The sequence below is a fragment of the Gekko japonicus genome, unplaced genomic scaffold (genome assembly GCF_001447785.1).
Source record: "Gekko japonicus isolate JY-2015 unplaced genomic scaffold, Gekko_japonicus_V1.1 scaffold2, whole genome shotgun sequence".
In the NCBI taxonomy this organism is placed as follows: domain Eukaryota; kingdom Metazoa; phylum Chordata; class Lepidosauria; order Squamata; family Gekkonidae; genus Gekko; species Gekko japonicus.
The window spans coordinates 3,454,804-3,480,359 of record NW_015175358.1 but is presented as its reverse complement, the minus strand read 5'-3'; the positions used below and the strand labels follow the sequence as shown (position 1 = coordinate 3,480,359).

Genomic DNA, 25,556 nt, shown 5'->3' with positions numbered 1-25,556 from the left:
TTGCCCGGGGCCGAGCCCACTTGCTTGGGGCCCCTGGACTATTACCACTGCAACAAGGTGGGAGAGGGAGAGGGGGAGGGACCGACGGACGGGGCAAACGGGGAGGGGGGCGCGGAGGATGAGTGGCGCCCCGTTGGCTTTAAACATCCCCCCCCCCCCCCCGGGCTCGCGCTTCGCCAGTGCGGGCTAAGGCTCTGCCCGAGCGGCCGGGGGATCCCTTCTGCCCGGGCGGCAGGTCGCTCAAGTCGCCCCAAAGTCCCGCGCGCAGGCTGCTCGCCTCCCCACTCGGTGCCCGGGGAGAGAATTCAGCCGACCCCCCCCCCACCCTCCCCTGGAAGGCTCTGCCCGAGCGGCCGGGGGATCCCTTCTGCCCGGGCGGCAGGTCGCTCAAGTCGCCCCAAAGTCCCGCGCGTAGGCTGCTCCCCCCCCCCACTCGGTGCCCGGGGAGAGAAAGAAGCCGAGCGCGTTCGAACAAACACCCCCCGGCAGCCAGTCCGAAACTTCTCCTCCTCAAGGGAGCAAAGTGTGGAAGGGAGCAAGGCGAGCGCGGCTGCATCCTGCAGGAGGGAATTTCAAAACTATCGCACTCTGCAGCACCCGGGCTGCTTGCTTGTTTGCTGGCGCCGCCAGGGCAATTCTCTTGCCTACCTGGGAAGCAAAGGGGGAGGGATATTTGGGGTGCATGCGGTGGGGGGAAAGGAGGGGGGAGGCTGTGGTTCTCATTGGCGCTGTCACTTCAGACCGCGGATCAAACCTCAGCTTTGGTAAACACTATTATATAGAAGAAATGTGTCTGTGGAGGGGGCATCTGGACACACAAGTGTATTTGTGTGTTTTATAGGGGAGGAGTGGAACTGTATGGGCTTAAGAGATTGCTTAGTTTGAAGTGCCCCCCCCCTCCTGTGCTTAGCAATGATTCCTGTTTGAAAATGTACAAGGTAGGGGCGACAGGCTTTAGGGTGAGTATTTTATCATTGTTTATTTTGTAGTTCTCTGCCTTCTTGCTGAGAAGGAGCTGCTACATCGGATGTCCAGTGCAACCTTGCATGCAGCATTGCATGCAACATGCAGTCTTGCATGTTGGTCGGGTGTATGTGTGTTGTTTTATTTTCTCAAACTCAGGCTTTGGACTGCAGGCTTTTGTCCCTCAGTTGTCAACCAACCCTTTCCCCTCCCCACAACACAATTACTTCTGTTAAATACAAAGCCTGCATGGGGGTTATGTATATTTCATAAGATCTACAGCACAGCATGAAAACCTCTCTAACCTAGATTTGTCTGTTTGCTACAGCGAGAAAGTGCACCCTTTTTAATGTGTGTTTGTGTGAGAGAGAAATAGAGAAGGGGGGCAAAATGCTAGGGAGTATTTGAGACTACAGCCGTCTTTAAGACTGTAATCAACTGAGAGCAGCCAGCAGAGATGGTGCTAATACTACTCTTGAGTATCATACATTTCAGGCAGTAACATTTTGGGCAGCAACATTTTAATGAAGGAAGAATGTTGTTGACTGTAGAATTTGCTGTATTTAATCAATCTTGTATAGCTAGCTGTTTAGTCAGATTCTTAAATTGCAGAGCTTCATCTGCATGGTCTACTGATTTAATTTCTGTGGTTTACTGAGTTTTCTAAAGAAGCCTGGTTTCGAAATGTTGAAAGTTCCCTACTTTTAGTGATGTGCACCTTTACACTTCTACCACTAGTTCAGCTATTAACAGTAATGACTGGTGTGCATAATGTTTTATACAAGGAGTTTAAAAGCAAGCTATCTAATCTAATGTGCAATTTTGTTCCCAAATGTGGGATTTATTGAAAGTGCACTGTTTGTTCACAAAACATCTGTTGATCTGAAAACTGAATTTAAAAAATCTTTATTCTTATGGGAGGAAACTTTAATCTTTCACTATTATCAAAGTATCAGTTGCTAATGTACTTAGTACCTTGGATGTCTGGGAACAGATGTCCACAGCACTTTTTTTTTTTTGAGAGAGAGAGAGAAAGAAAGAAAAAGAAAGAAAGAAAGAAAGAAAGAAAGAAAGAAAGAAAGAGAAAGATATCGCCTGGTTTTTGCAAACACAGATGTCAAAAAATGTTAGAAGCAAGTCCATATGATATCTGTTCATTTTGTAAGGTGGAGTATAGTGATGAGTATCCATAGACAGAGTTGAATGCTAGAGAGGTCTGTGGCAGCTTCATCATAATACGATGGAAGGTCACTGTGGTGTAGTTTTTCAGAAACTATGTCAATAGCTGGGGCACAGGGAGAACATTCCTTAGAGGATGGACTTCAGTCATTGCACATAATGGAAAGGCATTGGCTGTTGCTGTTAGTCTGAAGTCACTTGCTGCTAACTCATCCTTTTTACAGTATGCTGCTGGTGGCAATGCTGAGAGTATGAATGACAGAGTACTGTAATAGTTCTTGATAAACAGAATAAACTCATGTTGGGTTGAAAAAGTCTGGATGAAGTGATGCCGAAGAGCATACAAAGTACTGACCACTACCAGCAGGTGCTGCTGTTGCTACTGTTACCAACATCTTAAAACACGAGAAAGGAGAGAAGAGAAAATGTTAAATAAGTCCCTGACAGTCCAAATTTATATATTTTTCCTTTGCTGTCAAATACTATTTACATAGTTAGAGTGGACGAAATGTACTTGTGGGATGAACTCTGGTGCATAAAGATAGCAGGATTTCATTTGCAGTGTCCTGACAGCTGATTTTTCTTAAAACCTTTCCTGCCCTCTACACAGATATTCTCTTTTATAAAAACAAACAAACCACCCCCTCCCCCCATCCATTTCTGAGTGGATAGATGAGCACATATTACTGGTGATTCTGTTGCCGAGGACCTCACTGTTTTAGAAACCTATGGAATAAAGAATTCAGGAAAAAAAGATCCTTAGGTAGGGGAGACTTCAGGGTAGCCATGTTTCCTCTAGTTGGATGTCATGAAAGACATAAAAGTTTAAAGGGGACTGGAATGGGAAGAAGGAAATGACTTGGGGCTGTGTTTGTGGTTGCTGACTTTCTTAGGAGAGACTTTAGAATAAGCAGTGTTTCCTGTCACAAATAAGAGAACACTGACTTAGAGGGGTTTGTTGTAGGAAGGCCTGGATATTGCTTCTCTTCATCCACAGTAGAGAATCTGACATTCTGTCCTAGGGATTTCTGAGTTTTCCTGAGCAGTTCAAACACAAACAAGGGAAATTTTTGTAAACTAAGTTCTCAAGCCCCATGATTGAAGTGCTTTTCCTCGTAGACTGGTTCTTTTCTGAGGGGGTGGAAAAGAGTCTTATGGAGGAAAGATTGTGTGCAGTGTCAAGCATTGTGTGTATAAATAGATGAAATGGAGGGCATAGCAGTAGCTCTGCCAGTGCTGTCCCCGAGCCAGTAGATATTTCTAATACAGCCAGTCAGCTTGCTGAGGAAACAGTGTTTAGCTCAAAGCATCCTGAAATGTTAATGTAATTGTTCTGTGCACTTACTGAATATGATATTGTTATCATGAGATTTCCCATCTCATTTGTGTGCTGCAGCAAGGCACAGTTGCTCTATATAGTCATTGAAGTACCTGTTATAGATCAGCATTTTCCACTTTAAAAGGACAGGTGTGTTTACAAATAGGGCTTGTCTAATGGCTATGTGAGTACTTAGCTACATGCAATTTTCTGTGCTCTAGGGTGCCATCCTGAATAATCGAGATGAGTACCTAGTCTGCTATATCAGGAAGGAGGTTAATGCTGGCCTACCTTACAAGATTCTTGGGAGGGTTATTGAGATATTCTAATTTGGTGTTTATCTTGCGAGTATTTATTATTTGTCCTGTGTTTCTCTTACAACAAACACATGAAGCTGCCTTATGTTGAATCAGAACCCTTGTCCATCACACTCAGTAATGTCTACTTAGACTGTCAGTGGCTTTCCAGGGTCTCAGGCTGAGATCTGTTACATCCCCATATACCTGATCCTTTTAACTGAAGATGCCAGGGATTGAATTTAGGACCTTCTGCATGCCAAGCACATGCTCTACTACTGAGCCACAGCCCCTGAGCCACAGGAGTTCAGAGTGGTTTGCTTGGGGTTCCCTGGAGGGTCTCCCATTTATGTAGTGACCAGACCCAAACCTGCCTAGTATCAGCAATGTTGCCCTTCTCTCCTGGAGTTTATCATTCTCTCCTGCCATTTTATCCCTGGCCAACCTGTGAGGTAGACTGGGCCTTGAAATAACAACTAATCCAAGGTCACTCCAGTGGAGTGGTGGTTTGAGACCAGGTCTCCCTACTCTTAGTCTGGCATTTCATCACACCAGCTCCCAGGGAGAAGCACACTGAACACATAAAATATTATGCACAGTTATTACTATTGAGAAATAACTACCTTCTGTGCAGCCTTGAAAATGCCTGAAGAGGTGACTAGCAAAAATGTTTATTAGCCTGGTCCATCTTTTGATGGCTTTAAGGGAGAAAAAGAACTTGCTTTCAGTTTGCAAAAGCTGGTCACTGGGAGGTGAATCTTATTCCATAGAGACATCAGGCAAGTGGCTGTATACAAACCTGATTTTGCATTTGTGGTTCAATACTATAGTTTTCTTCTTAGCAGAATTTTCTTGTGGTAAAATAGGTTCTCTCATTTTCTTCAGACTTAACACAGCAGTGTAGAGAAGAAAATGCCATGAGTAAAGTATCCTTTATTCTCCAGAGAATTAGTTCATATATGCAAGGTTTTGATTGATGCTTGCTGGTCCAAATATGGTCTTATTTTTTTCATTTGGTTGTTTAGGATGGGCTTTTTGATTGGACTCATACTTGGAACTTCATTGGTTTTTTCACTTTTCTTTCTGTTTTTCATTGCACAAATCACAGATACAGTTTTTTTCTTCTTTACCTTGAAGTCTAGTACATCAAATGTTGTGATAACATTGATGGAATTTATTTGCTTCTTTTGTAGAAAATCTTAAAAGTGGTCTTGAATGTACAGGTTCAAAAAGTTAAAAGAGATAAGTTTCAAATAGCCTTTAACACATCCTCCCCATGCCTTTAAGCAGGTTTGTAGCAAGTGAATAATGCATTATACTTATGGTAGGCTGTATTTTAAATGCTTTAAGGGCACAGTTTTAAACCCCCTACCAAGGCAAAGATTCTTTTGAATGGAAGCATCTAGAAGTAAATGTGTGTGATTGAGGAACGTAAGGTCAGGGAAAAGCAGTAGATGCATTATTAGTTGCTGTAGATTTTCAGAGTTGTGTGGCCGTGGTCTTGGCATTGTAGAATCTGACGTTTCACCAGTAACTGTGACTGGCATCCTCAGAGGTATAACACAGAAAGATGGAGGATGCTTGGACTTTGCTTTTTAATTTCTACAGAAAACTTACAGAAGTTTACAAACCAGTATGGGCACAGGCCTTTTAATTATTTGTTACTGTTGTAAGTTTAATACTATATATCCATAGTGTCTAATAAACAGGATTATGCAGAAATAAATTAGACCACAGTTGGTGTGGGAGCGTAAAGCTGCTTGTTCCACTGGTATGTTTCACAGTGGTCGAATCCTGCTCTCCTCTTTTTCCTCTCATCTATCGCGATAGCAGCATTGCACAACATAAGTGGGTCTTCCTGTGGAAATGGGCAGAGCTAGAAGACACCGTGCCTGTGCTGGTTTTGTTTCATGGCACTGGCTACCTGGACATTGCTAGCATGGGCTATACCAAGAAGGATCTTTCTGGGCCAGGGTACACTGGAGCAGTGCTCATGTTTGATTGAAAATTGTTCTCTTTTCGTAACGAATAATTTTAAAGCTTGTGCTGAAAATAAAGTAGTTTGGTACAACAAATTTTATTTTAATTCTGACTACCAAGCTGAAGCAGCTGGATTTCTCCAGCTCTGTTATGTAAGCCTGACATGTGGATTGACTGTGTCCAGTATTCTGCTCCTCCTGCCTTCTGGTTCATAGAGGTTATCCCTAATTAATTCTGGAATTGGTGCTTGCACAATATGCTCTTGCCATGCCTTTTCATGTCTTCCATTCATTATGGTTTTCCCATTCAGTTAAGCTATGCACACAAATAGCCATGTGCAGTAAAAATTAGGCTGAGTTTCTGAGCATGCAGTTGCATGCACAATCGCATTCAGTGTTCCTTTGCAGCTTTCATTTAATGTGATCTTTCCATTGACCACTTCAGTAGTGATCCTCAAGTTCCCTTTTTAAAGCCTGTTCTAACTGGAGAAGTGATCCTCTACTATCCCATGCTAAGTTTTGTCTAGCTTGCTAGTGTATATCATATGTTCTTATAACTTTACCATGCATTAAAACATTGCAGTTTTGGGGGTGGGTGGGGGAGGAGCATGTTGTAGGCATTCATGTTGTGGGTATTGAGAGCCAGTTTGGTGTAGTGGTTAAGAGCGCGGACTCTAATCTGGGAGAACCAGGTTTGATTCCCCACTCCTCCAAATGCAGCTGTTGGTGTGACCTTGGGTCAGTCACAAGTTCTCTCAGAGCTGTTCTCTCAAGAGCAGTCCTTGAAAGAGGTCTCTCAGCCCCACGTACCTCACACAGTGTCTTGTGGGGATGGGATGGGAAAGGAGACTGTAAGCCATTCTGAGACTCTGAATGAAGGGCAGGGGTATAAATCCAATCTCTTCTTCACAATAACTTCACACTTTCCTCATCAGCTTCTGCTTTACCTAATCTTTCAGTTGACTGAGTTCCTAATACTCACTGTAGTTTCATACTTAAAGCGTTTTTTGGTTTGAAGGTGCCTATCATAGGATCACATCACCATATGTTAGCACACACCAGGACGTCACATTTATGTTTTGTTTGTTTAGGCATGCAGTGATGGGAAAATATAATGAACTGGAGGAAACAGAATGGGTGACTAAATGAGCAAGTCCATCAGTTGAAAGACTGGGTAGAACATAAGTTACCAAGGAATGTTGATACAGTTGTACTCATAATTGTATGTTCAAAATGACAACAATGGAGGGCTATGTTTTAATGCACATGAATACAGGGCTTAGCTGGATTTTTTTTTTAAAAAAAACACCCTTAGCAACAGAAATCTGTGTCAAGAAGCAGATTTTGTAAATCAGGGTCACCAAATCTGGGGAGGAATTCAGAGGAAGGAATTTTCTAAGTGTTCCCTTGACCAATATGTATCCCAAAGGGGGAAATCCTAAGAATGTACTCGCTGAATCAGGTTAACTTGTTAAAATAGTTGTACATATAGGAATAAAGGATATGAGCCCAACCAAAGCATCAAACCCTTCCATTATTTTAAAGCTTCTAAGAATAATTCAAAATGCTGTATTTTCTATTCTCAGCTTTTACATTAATGTGTGTTTGTGTGTATGTATGTATGTATGTAGTCAGAAAGGATTAAGGTGCTGGAGTTCAGGTGGATGCTAAATCGAACCAATATTTGTTGTTGCATGTTTTCTTTTGTTTTTTGAAAGAACTCATCAGAAATTGGTTTTGACCTATCGATATAAAAGAGGGTCAATGTAATGAATAAATTTTTATGGAACATTCTGTTTTCTTCTGACGTTTACGTGCACAGTAAATTGCAGTAGTAAACACTGGCCTTTTTTCTCTTGTGTTTTATTGCTTTGGCATGATGGAAGATAAAATATTTCCCTTACTATTTTACTCTCCTGATCCAGTGCACGCTCTCTCTCTTTCACACACACACACACACACACACACACACACACACACACACACACTCTCTCTCTCTCTCTCTCTCTCTCTCTCTCTCTCTCTCTCTCTCTCTCTCTCTCTCTCTCCCTCTGGAAAAGAAAAACTGGTGCCTAAATTTTTGATTTACAGGCCTCATTTGGTGTGTGATCTTGAATATTGTTAAGTTGTGTAAAAAACTTGTCATTAAAAATCTTCACATTCTAGAAAATGTTCAAGTCACTTGATGTGCTATCACTGTTTCCCACAGCATAAGCTTTGATGGTGTGTGCATTCCATCTGCATAATAGAAAGTGTTTGAAGCTCTCTTTTGCCAAAGGCTTTATTAAACCAGGGATTCAGAACTAAATAATGAGTGCCCATTCATTCACAGAAAATGTTGTTCTAGCTTTATGTATGGAGATGGGTCGTCATCATGATTACTGTTGGAATAATAGGGATATTATTCTGTCTGCATAGCTTGCCGGTTAGGTCTCTCTGACTGAGCCGATAGAGGTGATCTCGGGTTTGGCGCTGAGAACTCAAGGGTGGTTGTCCTTAAGGATTTCAACATAAGTGCCTAGCTTGCCTTGTCAGGTCCAGATCAGGACTTCATGGCCACCATGACAGCTATGGGAATGTCTCAGGTTGTGATGGGCCCACCACATGAAAAAGGACATATGCTGGGCTTTTTTTTCTGTACCAAGTGGCTTGCTGGTGATCTGCTTAGGGGAGGTTTGGCCCTTATTGTGGTCAGATTACTACCTTCTGAAGACACAGTTGAGCTTGTAGCATCTTACCTGCAGGAGCGAGGAACCAATTCTGATGGTCTGCCCTCAGAGATTAATGGATTCTGTTAGTTTCCAGGTTACTGTGGGGGATGGAGAGCTTCTCTGGTGACTCTTTGGAGGCCCTTGTAGTTGCATGGAATGATTGGCTGGCTGGGGCCATAAACAGCATCTCTGCTTGGTGTCCTCTCTCATTTTCAGGTTGGCCCTGAGCTCCATGGGTTAACAGGAAGCTGGGGGATATGAAGTGGATTGGGAGACAACTGGACGACCATTGGCAGATGATTTGGGATGAATTAGACAGAGTGCGCCATATACCTCATTTGAAGGCCTATGTGGTGGCAGCAATGGCAGCAAGGAAGGTTTTTTTCATCATCACCATTGCATCAGCTCAGTTGTCCATCTATTGTTTGAAGTAGCTCATTGTCCTGCCTAAATCCAACTCTGTCAATGATATTAATTTGACCCCTAGCTGTTATGTTTTTTTGAGATTCTATGCTGATAAAATTTCTCTCATCTGTTCTTCCTGGTTGAGAGTAGATCCAGTATCTGAGATGTCGGGAAGCAATTGCTTGTCCTTTTGTTATGGATAGATTCAGATTGATCTTGCCAGCAGATGCTGATAGGGTGCTTGGGAATGTACTCTTGATCCATGCCTGTTCTGTTTTTTAAGATCATACAAGGAAAATGTATTGGAGCTGTTGGTTAAAATTGTTAATGCGTTTCTAATTAAGGGTCTTTTTCTGACCTTTCAAGGATGCAGTTATCAAATCTCTTCTTAAAGAGGGTCAGGTGGCAAATTATAGTCCAGTCTCCAATTTGCCATTTCTGGGAAAGATGTTAGGGTGTGTGGTGGTGGAGCAGCTCCAGGCAGGAATTCATGGATGACACATCTGCCCTTGATCCATTTCAGTCTTGCAGTAGGTCTTGGTTTGGAACTGAGACTGCTTTAGTTGCACTGAACAGGAGACAGTCATCCATACTGATACTGTTAGATCTTCAAGTGGCCTTTGATACAGTTGTCTGCTCCATTATTTTCATTAGTTTGAAGTTGATATTAGGGAAGCGCTTGTTTGGTGGTTGTGGTCTTTTCTAACTAATTGGACACAAATAATTTACACTGGAGGAGCAGAATCAACAGGGTGGGAGTTGTTCTGTGGAGTGCCACAAGATTCACCTATGCTCTTCAACATTTATACAAGTCCATTGAATGAGATTGTCTAGAGCTTTGGGGTTGGGTGTCATCAATACCCAGATCATACCGGGCTCTGAATTATCCAAGCCTCCATATGTATCCACCCTGGCTCTGAGCCAGTGTTATGTGTATGTGGCCAGATGGCTAAGACAGAGCAAGCTGAAGTTGAATCCAGACAAGATGGGTAATTCTTGTCAGGAAGGCAGATAATTTAGAGGGATTCAGTTTGCTTGCAGTGGATATATTGGAGTTGGCATTTGTTGAGCAGATTAAGACCTTGGGGGTGCTCATGGACCTGATGTCACTGCTTGAAAAGCAGATTGGTGTTGTGGCTAATAGTGGTATCTGTCATCTGCATCTGGCTCACTAACTTTCTCTTTCCTTAGACTTGGCTGATCTGGCCACAATGAAGCATGCTTTTTTAAACTTGTGGTTGGACTACTGTAAAACACAGTATGGTTGGGCTGCCCTTGAAGACAACCCAGAAGCTTCAGCTTGTTCAAAAGGCTGCAGCCTGGTTATTGCCAAGGGCTCATGGTGGAACCCAGTGCTCCCTCTAAGCTGTGGAGTCTTGTGAGCAAAAATTGTACTTTGGAAGCCACTGGCATTAAAGTTGTGAGTGAGCAATTGGGCTAACTGCATAAATTAGTTTGCTCTGGAGCCATCCTTCCTGAGCTAAGACAAAAATGTGTGAGTCGGAGGATAAAAAACTGTGAGCTAGCTCACACTAACTCAGTTTAGTGGGAATACTGGTGGAACCATATATTGTTTATCTTAAAACAGGTACATTGGCTGCCAGTTTGTTTTTGAGTCCAATTCAGCTTACTGGTTAACCTTTAAAGCCCTTCACAGCCTAGAACCCGCATATCTAAATGACTATCTTCTCTCATATGTCCCAGTATGTCAACTGCAGCCCTCAATCTGCCACCTACTGGCAGCCTTCTCACTTAAGGTAGCCCGCTTGGCATCAGCCAGAGCTTGTACCTTCTCCACTGTCAATCCTACTTTGTGGAATGGGCTCCTTGAGGAGATGAGGGGGGTGCCAGCCTTAGAAATATTAGGAGGCACTGCAAAGCTGTTTTATTTGCCAGGGCTTGGGGGAGTTATTTGGGGGGTTTAGTGTGTTGCTTTTAAATTGTAATTTTTAATTGTGATTTGTAAGCCACCATGAGCCTCAAGAAAAGGTAGGATATAAGTTTTCTAATTGATATTTTGAACTCTGTGCTAGATATTATGGTCAGTTCTCAGGAGTTCTCTTCAAGCCATGATATGCTGAAGTTGGTAGTACGTTGGGTGAATTATAAAAAGGGAGCTTGCACTTGAGTACATAGTAAATTAAGAACTCTCTCATTTATTTTTATTTATGTTGTTGATAAACAATTCCAAACAACTGTAGATATCTCTTATCATGTCTTCAAAACTCTGTGCCTCTCAAAACTCTGGTGGCTGAGGTTAATCTGTGTATTTTAGAGGTGTGTACGGAAAATAACTTGCATGATTCCAGAAGGACTTTTGGTCCATATGCTGTTGAAGAGTTTGCTGGGCTGTTTAATGCTCTGTGATCTGCTGCGACTTGGTAAGCAGCTGATTATTGCTGTTTTTAAATGTTTGCTGATGGATGACAATTAGTGAAAATAATTAGTGAAAATAAACATTTTCCTGGCTATAATGGATGACAATTAGTGAAAAATGTTATGTTGTTGCCCTCACATGTAAACAGTTCTGAAGTAGCCACTGAAGAATCTTGAAAACTGAAAAGTGATTAAATCAGCCTGCTGTTTATCTGTCTCTTTGGTTAGCTTCTCTGCATTCATGAGGACTAGAAGTTGTATTTAACCATAACAGCAAAACCTGGAATTTCCAGGACTTTTAGGCTGTATATGGTAGCACCCTGAAATCTGCTTGAGGCCTGCTCCTGCAGTAAAAGAAAGCTGAACTGTCTGCATTGCTGCTAGTAAAGTTATTCCATCAAATATAGCAGATTTTTAAAAAAGCACTGCTGGTGAGAGAACTCATTTGCTTCCTATGTATAAAAAGAATTCTTTTTGGCATGGTTATAAAACAGTATGCATGCATATGGTTCCTTCTAGTTCAGGGGATTTTTTTTTAATTGATGTAGAAGATAGTTCTGACTCATATTGACTGTTGTCACGCAATTTATTTTTATTCAACTTCATGTACTTGTCTTCTGAAGACTTCTCTATGGTGGGATCCAGATCCCATGCCTATTCACTGCTTCTATTATGTGCCTGTATTAATCTGCATAAGATGTGTGTTTAGACCATTCTTGAGTCTATAGTCAGGTTATTCTAACAGCAGATTTTATTGTGAACTCACTGGGAGGGCTAATGTGCATGGAATGAGTTTTTCCCCCCATTTACCTTTTGTATTCATCTTCTTACAAATAAAGCTCTAAATGTTTTTTTACTAGAGTCTGGATTATATCTTTCAGCATAAATGAAGCATATAATTGTGTTTTCCTAACAGCTCTGCATTAAAAAATAAGTTACTTTGCTGGTAATGGTGTTTTCCTAGAGAATTTTACATCCAGCGATGATCATGCTTTTGTTTCTAGCTGTTTTGGTACAAGATTTTTGCAGTGTTCTTCTTGTGATATTTTGAATTCCTTAAGTGGGGCAAAGATGGTGTTATGATTCCAGGTTTCCCTCTTGAGACATGCTTGCTGGAAATTTGAGTTTCAGTGTTTAGGTTTCTTTGAATGCAAGATGCAACTTTTAATATAATCACTCTTTTGTATTCTGGCATGAACTGCTTAACTTTTGAAGGGCATAATAGATAACTAATGTTGTTTAGGGCATAGCTAGTTACTTTGCCTGATTTTGTGTTGTTCTATAGTGAGTCAACTGGGATGCCTTAAGGATTTGCAGACACAAGTTTTCTTGTTACTTTGAATCCCTGTTTCGCAGTTCGTAGTTTGTATGTCACATCTGGCTGTGCAAATCTGACATCTGTACAGAATCTCTATTTCTCCCTTCATCTTCCGTCCCTCTCCTCTTGTGCTGCCCATGAGGGCTGCTGACAGCCTAATCCTGGCTGCCATTTTTAATTTGCAAAATAGTATTGAGTTTTAAAATTTGCCATTATTTTGGAAAAAATAATAAGAACTAATATCCCGCTTACTCCAGAGATACTGTTATTGAATATATTTCCGAAAGACTTTGATAAAGCAGATAGGTATTTGATAGTTCATATGTCGACAGCTGCAAGGATAGTATTTGCCAAATATTGGAAAATAATGGAAATACCAACGAAACAAGAGTACGTGAACAAGCTATTTGAAACGGCGGAAAATGACAAACTGACACTTGAGATGAGAGCCGGCACAGAATGGACTTTTCAAAAAACTTGGAAGAGATTCTACGATTGGTATAATGTAAATGTAACTGATGGATAAATGTAGTAATTTGAGAACGCAGAAAAGATAAGCTTAGTAAAATAGATAATGAATTTAGAAATTTAATAAGCCAAATAAATAATAAAGTCTCTTGTTATATGTTATATGTTGTGGGGGGTAGTTGGGGGTTGTTTGTATGTATGTCTGTATGTCTGTAGTATATAATGGAAAAAAATAATAAAAGTGTACCCTCAGGTACATACATATATAGTGTATGTCCCACAGTCAAATGCTGTGTGTATGTCCCACAGTCAAATGCTGGGCTTCATGGCAGACTAAGGATTTTAACCCAGATCTCCACACTTTTAGTCAAGCATTCTGACCACCACACCTACCAGCTCTACCAGCTCTACAAAGTATATTACATTTTGGGCCAACAGTTATTTCATAACAAAATTACATTTTTAATCTTCAGCAACGCAAATTGCAACAAAAAGAGGGAAAATAGAACAGCAGAAAAGAACAGAAGGGAAAAAAGGTGAGGGGGTCAAGAGAAACTAGGAGAATGTGGGCATAGAAGGGAGTTATCCAGCTAGTTGGCATACTGAACTTCAAACTTTGCTATTCAAATAATTCAGGGAATGGTTTCTAAATAGTTGCATTTGCAGGTTCACAGATAGATGCAACCTCTAGGTCAGCAGATCAGAAGGTGAGTAATACTTTGATTAACACAGCTCTAGATGATCCTTTATCTCTTCCCACACATTTCTCAGGGGAAGTGTGCAACTGTATTTACATACCCTCAACTAAGACAAATTTGTATTGTAGATTTTGAAAGAAATGAGCAAAAGACAGCCTCATCTAATGGTACCCCCCCATCCCATTTCCGGAGTTAATTTGACTTGGAAGGGGTTTTGTGGTGAGCATGTGTATTTGTGCTGCAGAAAATAGATTTACAGGGAGGATGAAAAATGCAAAGGGAGGTTGCAAAGAATTGATATGGCAACCATGATGTCTGAATTTTGTCTAGTGCTAGATTGTGGTCCATACAACTTGATATATTTGTTATTTGTAGTGGGAGGGAAATCTTGCTGAGCTCTCAAGAGGTCTGACTGCTCCAGACCAGGGCCTTGTTGTGCCTACATCATTGTTTGGATGTTTCCCGTGTAAGTGTTGGCCAGCTGCATATTTAATACAGTTGCAATAAACCAATAGAGCAGATAAACCCCTGAAATGTGATGTTAATGGCTGTGTCTTGGTCGCCCTCATTTTTATAATTCATTTCGGAAGATATGTACAGATGGGTGACGTTTTGAGTTAAAATTTGGGAATGATTTCTATGTGATCTGCCACCTAGATCTTTGTATTACACTCAAAACTGACCATAACTGTAATATATTTTGCATAGATTGGATGGCCTCTGGGTGCTCTGTGATTTCCTATCACATCTATACACTGTGTATTATATAAATGCTGAATTAGGTTCTTGTATTTTGTTGTGAAGGGATTACTTGAAATTGGTTTGCATATGGCAGTACTGTGAACCATTTCTGAGTAGTCTCATCTGAGGAAAATCAGTTGACTTTTAATCTGAGGTGGTTGTTGATCTCTAGTTATTTCCTCATCTCAAAAAGGTTGTATTATATGAGTCTACTATATAATTTTTTTTCTTTGTTGTTAAAAATGTAATTTTTCTTCAAGGTGATTTTTCCTCCTGAAAGATGTAATGGACTTCTTTCTATGCATAGCTGATGCATCTCTGAGAGTCCTCTTGCCATCAGTGTCATTCTTTTTATATTTGGTTTGGTCACTACAGAGCCCAAGGATCAACATTTAAAGGACTTAGGCAGCTGGCAGAGAGCCTTGAATGGGGAACTGGGACATGAGATCTAGCTCCTCTAATGGACCTTCCATCCAACTCACATCTCTGGATCTGTACCTCAGGCTGATTCATCAGACAATTATAGTGCAAATAGACTTTCACAGCATCTCAGACAGTGGCTAAGACTACCCAAAGCTGTTGGAGATGTGGAGATGTTGGAGATGGAACCATTCTGATCCCTTTCTTTTCACCATCTGACACACTGGAATCTAATGAAGTGAAATGTTGTATCCGTTTGATTATTCGCTCATGTATTTGATTTTGGGATATCATATGCCCCAGTGCTTCAAGTTCCTCCCAAATGTACTGAAGAATGGATCCTTCAGGCAGCAAGCCTAGGCCAGTCTATTCGGAAGCAAGCTCCCTTTTATTCAGTGCAGCTTACTCCCAGGAAAGTGTTCTTAGGACTGCAACCTTAGCCACCTGAATAGCACAGTTGCACCTGAAATCTACACAGTCCCCTTGCAGTTCAGGGGAAAAATGGTGTGTTATAGCCATAAAACTTCAGACGTACTGATTCTTAATAAGGAAGACTTTCCTTGACTTTTAACCAAAGTCATATCCAGTGTTTCACATGGTGTGTGCTGGTGTTATGTGTGTCTGGGTTACTGAGGATAGAAAGTATGGCCTGGGAGTGCTTAAGGGCTGTGTAGTAGATTGGAAGAAGTTTAAACCCATACTGGCTGGAGTGGGGAACAAACCCTTTCTTCAGCCTGCTCTCATGGTCAGTACTCTGAGCCTAGGACCCAGGGGAAAACATGAAATGGCTGGGCATTACAAGCTCCCCCCAGGTCTACTCGGAGTGCCGTGGCTCCCCAGGGTCTCAGGTTGAAGTCTCTCTCATCATAAGCCACAGCCTGGTCCTTTTAATTGGAGGTGCCAGGGATAGACCCACCTGGCTCCTTAGCTCAATGAACGCAAGAGAAAAACCTCCACCAGGAAGCACAACATTTGCAACCAAGCCCCTCCCCCTCAGCCAGCAAACTTCAGCAAATAAACAACTCTAGCAGACCCATGTGGGCACAGGAGAAGCCAGCAAAGAGGAGGGAAGTTCAGCAGCCCCACCCTCTGCTCTCTGCACTCAGAGGCAGCTCAGAAAGGCAAGGACAGGCAGGGGCAGGGAGAGAAGAGAGCTGCAGACTGGATTAAAGCCCTGGATGGACCATTTCTGGCCCACAGGCTGTCTGTTTGTCACCCCTGGGCTCCGATCATACCACCAAGGAACTGCGGACGGGAAGCGAGGCTGTTTGCCCCGGGGTGAATGGGCGCGCGTTTACACGATCAGACTTCCGCCTGCCCGCCCAGCAGTTCCCTATGCTACTGACGTTTCCCTGGTGGTTTTTTGTGCCGCTCCTGCCAACGACTCCGGGACGCCAGACAGATGTGTCTGTCTGATCATGTCCCTTTAATCCGCGGGGGAATTGTTTGCCTGCCGCAGCTTCCGCTCCGTATGATCGCAGCCCTGGTCTAACATATTCCCTGACATGGTGCATTGGGATATATTTATATATCATTAGAAAGCAACGACTGCATGGAGTGGGGTTTTTTGGACTAAGTCCTTATGCTTTCATTATGTCTAGATGCAGAGGGAAGATCTCCTGTACATTAATTAATTAATTAATTATCATATGGCAATGTGTGTAGTATGGCAAGGAAATCTGAAGATTGTCTGGCAGCCTTAAGTTCTTGCCTTTTTTAGCGTTATGCACCACTAAGGTGGCGAGCTAGACTTATTTTTGGGGCTGAGAGAGCACTGAAAGAGCTGTGACAAGCAGTCCTTGCCCAAATTCCCAGGTCCAGCTAGGTTTTGAAGATAGATGAGTCCTGTCCTCTTTCAAAGGTGGTCTAGAGCATTGTGGTACATTTTTACCCTTCTCTTTCACTGTCTTATTGAGTTGTTTTCTGAATTTTGAATCTTCCTTGTGTCTCGTTAAGAAAGGTGGACTATAAATGAAGTAAAATAAATAAGTAGCTCACAGTTGTTTGCGTGGGTTTTACTTCCCCATTTTATCCTCACAACAACCCTGTGAGATAGGAGCAGGTGTAAGAGAGCTGCTGGCCAAACATGAACCAGTGAACTTCCTGGCAGAATGGGGACTTGAACAAAACTCCCTGACATCCTAAGCCAACACCCAACTACTGCATCATACTGGCTTGCACTTTATATGCACACCATTCTAGTTTGCTTTGAATGTATTGAGTTATGCCAGAGCTGGATTCATTTGACTCATTATTGCTCATAGAAATAGTATGGGTGTTTGTCAGTACTGGATTCTTTCATTTTAAAACAGGAAGGTTTTTTTAAGCATGATGCATATTTTTTTTCATCTCTTGGAAAGAAAACTGATGTTGGGAAAGATATTTGGCTTATGGGTTCTTTAAGCCTGAATTATTAATTCAACAAGTTTCAAGCTCCAATCTCATACCATTCCATCTGGTCAAAATCAGACATGCCCCAGGGTACTTTACTGTACACTGGTTGCATAGTCCAGCTATGCTGTGCAGCACGAAAAATAAAATAATCTTTCTGTAACAGCTGCTGTCTTTTCAGGGATGTAAGAAGGCTTATTTTTCAGATGTTTTATTTTGCGTTTTCTTACTTTGCATTGTTTGAATTATTTTCTAAGTGAATGGTCCAAACTTTTTGGAAGAATTCATTATGTGTGCAATTTTTTTTTCTTAGTTCTTTCAGCTTCTGGGTTGTCAGGGAGAGGAAGTGTTGGTTTTAAACCTGGTAATGCTGTGCAAAATAGTTTTCATGCTTATGATATTTTTATTTTCAAAAGAAAAGTAAAATGAATGAGATGCACTGGGAGGAAATAACAGTGGTTTATTTATTTAGTTCCTTTGACATCTACCATTCTTGTTGAGACTCAAGGCAGTTTACAGGACTATAAAAACAGGTAAGACGTAACTAATAATATAGTGCTTGAGTTGCTATTGATAGACACCATGAATCTATCTCATTCCCTTTTAAAGCTGTTTATTCCGGTGGCCATCACTACATCCTCTGGCAGCAAATTCCACATTTTAATCACTCTCTGTGTAAAGTAGTATTTTTTTTTTTGCCCAATCTGAATCTACTTCCCATCAGTTTCATTGTATGTTCTTGAGTTCTAGTATTTTGGGAGAGGGAGAAAAATTTCTCTTTGTCAACTCTGCATCCCATGCATAATTTTATAAACTTCTATCATGTCTCCCCTTAGTTGTCTCTTTTCTAAACTGAAAAATCCCAGACTCTTCAGCCTTTCCTCTTAGGGAAGGTGTTCCGACCCCCTAATCATCTTGGTTGCCCTACTCTACTTTTTCCAGCTCTGTAGTGTCATTTTTGAGATATGGTGACCAGAACTGTACGCAGTATTCCAAATGAGGCCGCAATGTAGATCTATACAGGGGCATTACAATATTGGTCATTTTATTCTCAATCCCTTTCCTAATAATCCCCAACATAGCATTGGCCTTTTTCACCTCTGCACCACACTGGGTTGACACTTTCATTGAGCTATCTTCTATGACCCCTCTCAGTCTCAGTAAATTCAGACCTCACAATGCACATTGAACTTCATTTGCCACATTGTTGCCCACTCACCCAGTTTGTGGAGGTCCTCTTGGAGCTCTTCACAGTCAGCCTTGGTTTTCACCATCTGGAATAATTACTTACTTCCCTCCATTGTGAGAACTGTCCATTTGTTCCCACTCTGTGCTTCCTGTCATTTAAACAGTTTTTAATCCATAAGAGAACCCGTCCTCTTATCCCATGACTGCCAAGTTTACTCAGGAGTCTTTGGTGAGGAACCTTGTCAAGAGCCTTTTGAAAGCCAAGATATATAATGTCTACTGGGTCACCATTGTCTACATGCTTGTTCACTTTCTCAAAGAACTCTAAAAGGTTGGTGAGGTTGGACTTCCCTTAGCAGAAGTCATGCTGATTTTCCTTCAGCAGGCTTTGTCCCTCTATGTATTTTATTCTAACTTGTTTTTTGTATTGCATTGTATTTTAACTTGTGTAAGCTGCCTTGAGCCAGTTTGCACTGGCAAGGCGGGATACAAATTGAAGGTAAATAAATAAATACAAATATGTGCCTAACAATTCTATCTTTGATTACAGTTTTCTACTGATTTGCCTGAGACAGACAGTAGGCTGTTGTTGTTCAGTCACACAGTCGAGTCCAACTCTTCGCGACCCCATGGACCCCATCATGCCAGGCTCTCCTGTCTTCTGTCGTGCTCTGGAGTTTGCTTAATTTCATGTTCGTTGCCTCGATAACACTGTGTAACCATCTCATCCTTTGCCGTCCCCTTCTTTGACCTTCAATCTTTCCCAGCATCAGGGTCTTCTCCAGTGAGTGCTCTCTTCTCATTTGGTGGCCAAAGTATTTGAGCTTCAGCTTCAGTATCTGGCCTTCCAGGGAACAGTCAGGGTCGATTTCTTTTAGGATTGACTGATTTGATCTCCTTGCAGTCCAGGTGATTCTCAAGAGTCTTCTCCAGTACCATAATTCAAAATAATCTATTCTTTGGCACTCGGCCTTCCTTATAGTCCAACTCTTGTAGCCATACAGTACTACTGGGAATACCATTGCTTTGACCATACAGACTTTTGTTGGGAGGGTGATGTCTCTACTTTTTATTATGCTGTCTAGGTTCGCCATCGCTTTCCTCCCAAGGAGCAGGCGTCTTTTAATTTCATACAAACACACAGGGAACACGGCAAAGTTAGACAAACATAAAGAAACACCGTGATAGAACAAAACACACTTCTTCTAATATGTACTTGTATCTTCATATATTGATTCACTTGCAGTAGAGACTCTAGTATATCTTATACATATACAAAAAACTAAAGTACATTGTACATTGTACATTGAAGAAACATCTTTGAAGAAACATTGTAGAAGAAACATCTTTGAAGAAACATTGATTCACTTGCAATAGAGACTCTAGTATATCTTATACACATACAAAAACCTAAAGTACATTGTATTTACTAATAGAAAAGTCCACAGCTACAAAGACCTATTCCAACGCTGTAGACTATCTTGCTCCTGATAAAGGACTGATGAAAGTTGCAACAGTCATAAATGATGAGAGATGCAGTAGGCTGTTATAATCTCCACAAAGAATAATTCAGTAGGCATCAAAGCAGGCATGAGAAATGCAGCAGGTAGTTGTATTTTCTGCACAAAGTGTTTCAGCAAGCATCAAAGCAAGCAACATGCCTCCTAGGCAAAAATTGCGTGTTTTGACAAATTCTTCTTCAGGCAGACATATTTTTCCTGGAACCAAAGCTCTCAATTTTACTGTGGTTTTCATGGAGAACTAGAGAAGTCTTCTTTAGAATGGTTGATTTATGCACAATGGTTGACTTGATGCCCAATATCTCATAGTCTTCTAAAGTAATGCTGACAATGTGGAAGTGATTATAATTTACTGGAAAGCTCAGTTTCACCTTGTTATTTATTTATTTTAGCCCACACTTTGGGGAGTATAAAAGGATTTAATGGGGGAGGTGGAAATATTTAAGAAAATCCCAAAATAGAGTATAAAAGGATTTAATGGGGGAGGTGGTGGAAATATTTAAGAAAATCCCAAAATGCCAGTTGAAAAGAAAGTGCCTCTCTTTAACTCCAAAAGTGATTCTCCCCCTAATATTTTACCGTTGTTGTTTCCTCGCTCACCCTTTTGTCTGGAATTGGCCTAATGTATTCACTTTTGTTAGGGGCTGTGGTGGCTCAAGTGGTCGGTAGTTCAGCAGTTCGAGACCCAAGTGCCCCAAGAACTCCTGTCTCTGGTCCCAGTTCCTGTCAACCTAGCAGTTCGAAAGCAAGAAATTACAAGTAGATAAATAGGTACCGCTTCAGTGGGAAGGTAACAGTGTTCTGTGCACCTTGGTGTCTAGTCATGCTGGCCACATGACCACTGGACAGTGCTTGGACAGTGCTGGCTCTTCAGCTTGGACAGTGCTTGGACAGTGCTTGGAAACTGAGATGAGGACCGCATCCCTAGAGTCGGATTCGACTAGCTCTCAAGAAAGAGAAACCTTTACCTTTATTCACTCTTGTTACATATAATTCAGAAGGTGTTGTCAGGCTGATGCATTCTAGTGTTTTTCTTGTTCTCCTTAAGTCATTAGAAAGGTCTGATTTGTGTTGATTCTTTAATGAAGTTGAAGCACCATCATTTCTAGTGTGCATTGGGAAAATGGCATTGATTTACCAGATAGAAGAGTGCTAAGGCACAGGTGAAGCCCTTGTTTGCTTCACTGCCCCCATTAATGAAAGTCTTCATGAAAGTTAGCAATATTGTAGGCAGAAGTGGTTGTGCATCTACATGCCCTTAAGAAATAATTTTAAAATTTGCCATTTTTCAGAGCAGTAATAATGGTGGAAGTGTGTGTGTGGGGAAGTAGGAAATACTCGAGAGAAGGAGGAGGCCTGCTGCCTCTTTCCCCCTTCTTCACCTGTCATCTAGTAGTAGGATTCTGCCTCTCTTCCCTCCTTCTGCTTTTAGGCAGAAAAGTAAGTACGGGCACCTTCCCATCATCCTTTGGAACAGAAGAGGCAGAGAAGGTGGTATGGGATGCATAAGTATGCTTGAAACCAGGGTTGGGGGTGGGATTGAGACTTTGCAGCTGTTGATCTGCGGGATGGTAGAAAAGACGTTGCAGTATATGCCTAGGAAAGGTATCGCTGAGCCATTTTCTTGAAGGAAGAAACTTTAATGGCATTTGTGTACTAATGAAAAACAAAATAAACCAACTGCACGTATTTGGACATTTTTGCATAGGATTGCTATGGCTGATGCTTTTGCTATGGGAGGAATTGCATGTGGAATTATAATGGGGTATACAGAGGTCACTGGGGATTCCACTGCCAGCCAATTGTAGAAGAGAAATGTCTGAGCTATAGAAATAGGCTCTGATATGGAAAAAAAGCTCTTAATGTGCTCTATAAAAGCTAATGATAGGAGAATACAGAATGAAATGATAAATATTAAGAAACAGGCAGACAAAATTCTGGATTCATAGTAAGAGGTTTTGTTTAATGATCAACTACCACACCAAATGCATAAATAAATAAGCAAAAGCATAAAACATTAGTCACTTTATGAACTCAACGGCCAAGTTATAATCTAACCTCTTTCTGCCGGACTTGTAGTAGTGACGTGTTGTTTTTGACCCTGACAAAGTATTTAAAACCAGGGCAAAACTGACCATGTGCCAAGGAAATCAAAGCTGTGCTTTCACTAGGTGTTACAAGTTTTTATGTACAGGGGGAAAAATCTTCAGTTTACTTTAAGACTGCACAGCCTAACACTGCATTTTTTTCTATTAATTTAATTGACATCCTGTGTTCCTACTTCAAGGTGGCAAATTAATTGTGGGAGACCATCTGTTTGAAAATTGGGTATGTATACCACTGCCTGGCAGTACAACTTGTAGTGGCTTTCCAATATCCAATTTAAATCAGATGGAAATGTTGGCCTTTTGAGAATTATTATCAATCAATATTTCATTTTAGTAATGGGTTCTGAGTAGGAAGAGAAGTATAATCTTTACAGATGCTTCAAGCTTACAACTTTGTTTAAAAAGATGCTTTCTTTGTCATTATAATGGCTGCAATTTGGCTTCCTTTCCTGAGTCTGAGTGGACAGCCAGGAAGTTTATGAATAACACTAGTGAAATTTTCTTCTTTAATGTTTATCTTTGCTTGAAAACAGATATCCAGATTTTTAGTTTGATTGCTTGTGGGTTCTGCATGCTAATCAGAGCTTTGCATTGGTCACTGCTTTGCCCATTGAAAGTTGTTTTTGTGCTTTTCTGTTCTAACTGAAATCTTACTGCTATGCTTGGCATATGATGTATTCTGCATTGTCTTTCTGATTAGTTTCAATGGCATTTCTCAGTTTTGGGGTATCCGTGTGTACTCAGGTAGCATGCTGTTGCTACCGGGCAGCCATGCATTTTCAGTGTGCTTTAAATTGCCCCATAAGGATAGTTTGACTGTAGTAGCCAGAAATAAAAATATCCTCATGTTTGATATATAATCAATCTGCATTTCTAAAAAATTATATGTTATAAATCTATCATTGCAGACAAAGCAGTAGAACAGCAAACAATAGCCCCCAAAATGTTGATGTAATATAGAGCAAGTATTTAATATGCTGCTTCAGTTAAAGATTCTAAGCTGAAAAACTGGTAGGTAAAGAAAAAGGGTGTGCTTGTCTCATTAATAAAAGGTGAGTCTTGAAAATCCTGCATTTACATGTCTGTAAGGCATTACAAATTACAATCCAGAATGCAAACACAAATATTGCTTTACAGGATTTGCTTTCTTTTACCACACTTGAATTTTTAGTAATTTTCAGTTTAGTTTTGTAAGTGCATTTTAAAAAAGTTAACTTTGGGAACAAATTATAACAAAGCATGGATGTATAAAATAAGCTTGCCAAACATTACAGACTTCCTCTTGTTCTTCAGTAGCCTGATTGAAATACCTGTGGAAAAAAAAGAATTTTGCTGTTCCTGGTGTTGGTGGCTTGGCATCCTTCATAAGCTACCACATGCCTGAAACAGAGATAGGGCTGCTTTATGTTACATGTTCCTATAAGAAAGCACCTTTATATGGGGGTTTTGTAATATTTAACAAGTCGGAAAGACTGTGTTGTCGACTCTGGTTAACAGTTCAAGAGTTCAGGGTTATGAAATATGCCAGTGATCCAACCTACTGAAGTCCAAGACAAAAGGAAGAGGAGAGAATGTGGAACACTTCTGCCCTCTTCCTAGACCTCTTGTAAACATGCATGTCAAGACAAATGGCTTCCACAAATCCCTGCCTACCCCCAGCAATTATGTTTATGCTTTTCAGCTTTATCCCCAAAACCTTTAAGGGAAACTTCACACAGGTTTATAGTAGTACCCTTTCCACACAGTTCCCTCTTATGAAAGCTCTGTGCCTGTCCCTATTCAGAAGAGGAAGAATTTAGCAGACTGTACATACATTCAGCACAGATAGATCTACTGCCTCTTGACCTATCCATCTTGTCTCAGAAGCACCTTTGTACTTCCCAGTGGCCCCATTACTTCAGCTCCCAGTATCATTGACCCCACAGGAGTATCCGTAAGCTTGTTCTCCACATAAGCAATTTAATTTCTGAATAACTCTGTTACTTAAACCAATTTGAGAACTGTGGACAGTGAGAGCTTTTAGTATTGCTGCCTTTGGATATTCAGGGACTCTGCCTTTGATGAACTTGACTGGCAGCTGTTGCTGCTGATATTTTCTGGAATAAGTGCCTTACAGTGTCTTCCCCTTCATTGATTAAGTTCTGCACCACAGTTACTTGGCTGCAGTGTGCTAATAAAGATTGTTGTGTGCACATCCAGAACTCACTGGGGAGACAATTTGTCAATCTGTCTTCACTGAAATTCATATTTCTGCTCCTCCCTCACCTGCTCCAAGATGATGGTTACTCATTCTGGTCCTCAGGTTAGCAAGACTTAAAGTTGTCATTTTCTGTGACTGTTATTTCTTCTTGACCCTGTTTTTGTTCATTTCCTTTTTTAAACATTGATGTTCAGGAGTGGAATATTTGTAATATGATAGATTTTGACCAGCGTAATCAACCTGTAGCTTATAGACCTCTCACTAGAAAACCTCCTAGGCTTAACAGTGCAATCCTAAGCAGAGTTATGGCCTTCTAAGTGTACTGAAGCTGGTAGACAAAGCGGAGTGTAACTCCGCTTAGGATTGCATTGGAAGTACTGAAACTGCGTTGTATGTATCAAAAAGACCAAATAATGCTTACCGTATATACTCGAGTATAAGCCGACTTTTTCAGCACATTTTTTGTGCTGAAAAAGCACCCCCTCGGCTTATACTCGAGTATATACGGTATTTCCTTTTAGTTTTTACATTTTTTTGCACAATTATTTATTTTGAAGATACAGGACAATATGCTTTTTGAAACTGGCAGGAGGACTAGGTGTATACTGCCTTACAGTTAAGAATACTGCAAACTTCACCACAAATGGAGTTTTGTTTTTTTCAGGAGAGAGAATGCAACATCAAGTGCCATCAGAAAAGTTCTGTATCTGCATGCATTTACTGTTGCCGTTACACCTTTTCGACTCTTATCAGAATTGCTGCAAGAGTTGGGTGGTGGTGGTGGTGGTGGAAAGTGCCATCAAGTCACAGCCAACTTATGGCGACCCTTACGGGGGTTTTCAAGTCAAGAGACATTTCAGAGGTGGTTTGCCATTGCCTGCCTCTGTGTAGCAACCCTGGACTTCTCCTTGATGGCTTCCCATCCAAATACTAACCAGGGCCAATCCTATTTAGTTTCCAAGATCTGATGAGATCAGGCTACCATGGGCTACCCAGGTCAGGTGCAAATGTTTAGATCAGTGATCTTTACTTAGTGGCTTGGGAGCCACCTGTGGCTGTTTGACATTACCACCTGTGACTCTTCTGAGCACTGTTTGGCAATTGGGCAGGAAATTCAGAAAATTGGGCAAGACCCTTGCCCAGTGGGGCTTGTGGGTGGCAGGTCGTTCTTGTCTTGAAACAGTCACCGCTGGAGAAACAAGTGAGCCTCCCTAGGGTACTGGCCTCACGGCAGGGATGGAAGTAAATGTAGCCCTTTTGGTTGATGGTAATTGTGA

The 25,556-nt window shown here is 41.2% G+C and overlaps 1 protein-coding gene across 2 annotated transcripts in view; it reads left to right on the top strand.

The window, feature by feature from the left end:
• Nucleotides 1-6: 6 nt before the first annotated feature.
• The window catches only part of TOX2 (TOX high mobility group box family member 2), a 358,898-nt gene continuing 333,348 nt past the window's right edge, over nucleotides 7-25,556 (top strand). For both annotated transcript variants that reach the window (XM_015425269.1, XM_015425268.1), the window contains exon 1: nucleotides 7-57. The gene's annotated coding sequence lies outside the window, so the exon portion shown is untranslated. The remainder of the gene's footprint in view (nucleotides 58-25,556) is intronic.